This window comes from Lactuca virosa, chromosome 1 (assembly GCF_052849685.1).
Source record: "Lactuca virosa cultivar CGN04683 chromosome 1, Lactuca_virosa_CGN04683_v6, whole genome shotgun sequence".
NCBI lineage: Eukaryota > Viridiplantae > Streptophyta > Magnoliopsida > Asterales > Asteraceae > Lactuca > Lactuca virosa.
In genome coordinates, this window is record NC_136426.1 from 100,999,495 (window position 1) to 101,003,009 (window position 3,515).

Here is a 3,515-nt window from a genome sequence, read left to right on the forward strand (position 1 = left end):
CATCTCTCTCATCAAACTTATTATCTATTAGTAAGATCATTGATCAACTAAACTGTTATGTAACTTTTTAGCCAAACAAATGTACGTTTCAGGATATAACAACGGATCGGATGATTGGCTGTGGTATTAGAAAAGGGAAGTTGTACTATCTTGAAGAAGAAAGGCAAGCAGAAGCATCCAATGTTGAAGGGAAGAAATCTCCTTTGTGGTTATGGCACCGTAGATTAGGCCATTTATCTTTCAATTATTTAAAGAAACTAAAACATGAGTTATTTTTGAATAAGAACAATGTTGAGTTCAATTGTGATGTGTGTGAATTGGCTAAAAGCCATCAAATTTCTTATTCTCCAAGTGAAAATAAAGTTGCAGTACCGTTTATGAAGGTGCACTCAGATGTCGGGGACCAGCACGAATTTCCACCCTAAATGACTATCGATATTTTGTCAGCTTTTTTGATGAATGCACACATATGGTATGGGTTTCTCTACTTAAACATAAAGATGAAGTTTCTCGTGTATTTCAAGAACTATACAAGTTGGTAAAGGCACAATACAAGAGCGAAATTAACATACTCCAATCCGATAATGGAGGAGAGTATGTTAATCAAGAAATGAAACGTTTTTGTGAAGAAAATTCTATTAGACACCAAACTTCATGTGCTAATACACCCCAACAGCATGGCCTTGTAGAAAGGCGAAATAAACAAATTTTAGAGATAGTTCGTGCATCTTTGTTTGATATGAAAGTACCACGGAAATATTGGGGTGAGGCAGTGTGAACAGCAGCATATGTAATGAATCGAACTCCATCTAGAGTAATTGACTTTAAAACACCACTGCAACGTTTACATGAAACCATGGAACTCCCAACGGGGCCGAATCTTGAACCAAAAATATTTGGTTGCACTGCCTCCGTACACAAGGATGGTGGAAAACTTGAACCACGAGCTATTCGACGTATGTTTTTAGGGTATGCCGGTTTTAAAAAAAGGGTATCGGTGTTATGACCCTAAAGAAAAGAAGATGTATATCACGCGCGATGTAAAGTTTCATGAAACTGTTTTGTTTTTTTATCATGACGTTTTCCCTCCGGGGGAGATAACAACTAATTTGGAGGAAAACGTAATACATCCAAATAGCGAGTTCAGTGAGTGTCTAGATGACATTGGGTATGAAGGAGACGGTGGTAGTGGAGATTTCGAAACAGGGGGAGCAAGTCCTGACCAAGATAGTACAACGAACTCATATGATCCTGAGCCAGAGCCAAAACCATCCCCGAGTCCGACTCCAACTTCGATCCCACCACAAGGTATATCATCTAACGGTATCTTTTCTATGTCTCTGAAACTAATAATGAACAGGTAACCCCGAGATATCCCGTGAGAAAAAATAGGGAAGTACCAAAGAGACAATATCAACCGGAGTTGACATCAAAGTCCAAATATCCGATCAATCACTATGTATCCACAGATAAATTGGTGAATACGCAAAAAACCATGGTGGAAGAATTATAAATTGTAGCCATACCGAATTCGGTTCAAGAAGCACTTAAAGATCCAAGGTGGAGGAAAGCTATTCAAGAAGAGATGGATGCCTTAAAGAAGAACTGGACGTGCGATGAGGTAGTTCTTCCTCCATGAAAAAAACATGTTGGATGCAGATGGATATTTACTATAAAGTTGGACTCCTCTGGGAAGATAGACAGATTGAAAGCCAGGTTGGTCGCAAACGGGTATACACAAAAATACGGAGATACTTTCGCTCTGGTGGCAAAGATTAATACTATTCGTATTCTTGTCTCAATAGCAGCAAACAAAGAATGGCCACTGAGACAATGAGACAATATGATGTAAAAACACGTTTTTGAATGGTAATTTAGAAGAAGAAGTGTATATGGATCCTCCACCGGGAATAAATTTTGGAAACAAGGTGTGTAAGCTTAATAAAGCTCTTTATGGCTTTAAACAGTCACCCAGAGCTTGGTTTGGGAGATTCTCAAAGTTCATGAAGGTTATTGGGTACAAGCAGAGTGATGCTGACCACACGTTGTTTGTTAAGAACAATAAAGGAAAAGTTACAGCCCTTATTGTTTATGTCGATGACATGGTAGTGACTGGCGATGATGAAAATGAAATGAACAAGTTAAAAGATGTTCTGGGTGCTGAGTTCGAGTTAAAAGACCTGGGAAAAATGAAATATTTTTTAGGTATTAAGGTGGCGAGATCCAGTCGGGGTATTACCATGTGTCAGCGAAAGTATACACTTGATCTTCCCACATAGACAGGAATGTTAGAATGTCAACCCATTGACACGCCGATTGAAAAAAATCATGGGCTGACTCTTCTCTCCAACAAGGCTCCAACGAATAAAGAAAGGTACCAGAAACTAGTTGGGAAACTTATCTATTTATCCCATACCCGGTCGGATATTGCATACGATGTGAGTGTAGTAAGTCGTTTTATGCACGCACCAAATGAAGATCACATGAAAGCAGTGATTAGAATCCTACGCTATCTTAAGTCATCTCCGGGAAAATGTTTGTTTTTTTTTCTAAAACTGGAAGTCTTGAAGTGGAAGGGTATACTGATGTTGATTGGGCTGGGGATAAGTCGGATGGGAAGTCAACATCGGGGTATTTCACATTTGTTGGAGGGAACTTGGTAACTTGGAGGAGCAAGAAACAAAAGTTGGTAGCACGCTCTAGTGCTGAATCAGAATTTCGTGGGATGGTGCATGGTGTTTGTGAACTTATGTGGATCAAGAGAATTATGCGAGATCGGGGTTTTGAAGTTAGGGAATCTATGAATCTTCATTGTGACAATCAGGCAGCAGTGAAGATTGCTAAAAATCCAGTACTCCATGATCGAACTAAGCACGTAGAGGTAGATCGACATTTTATAAGAGACCACTTAGAAAAGGAAACAATCAAGCTACCACATGTTACATCAAAGGATCAGTTGGCGGATATGTTAACTAAATCAGTGTGTACAAATGCATTTTACAGCTCTCTTGACAAGCTGAGAATGATCGACATCCATTCATCATCTTGAGAGGGAGTGTTGGCAAGAGCAGTAACAAGAATCAAGCTAAGTTTGGATATTATTGATAAAATCGGATAACCATAGAAAGTATTGTGTGTCCTATCTACTCCGCATATAGCTCCTTATTCCATGGGATTTCTGTTGTACTAGTCCTATATATGTATCTTATTGTAATCGTGAATAAAAAAAAACCATTCAATCAAATTCTCTATTTTACATAAACGAGTAATTGGTGATCTAGAGTTTACCAGTTCCGAATTGGATCGATTAAACCAAATAAACGAGTAACTAATGATCTAGAGAATTGATGTTGTTAGGTGGCGGTTCACTCAAAATTGATCAAGGGCAGTAAGGGGAAGGGGTGAATACATAAACCCTTATCGTCTAGATTAGTGGTGGGGTGAAAACGGTGGATAATGGAGGGGGAAGGGAGGTATTTTGCGATTTGGGGAGGAATTAGGGCAGTCGACGAGTG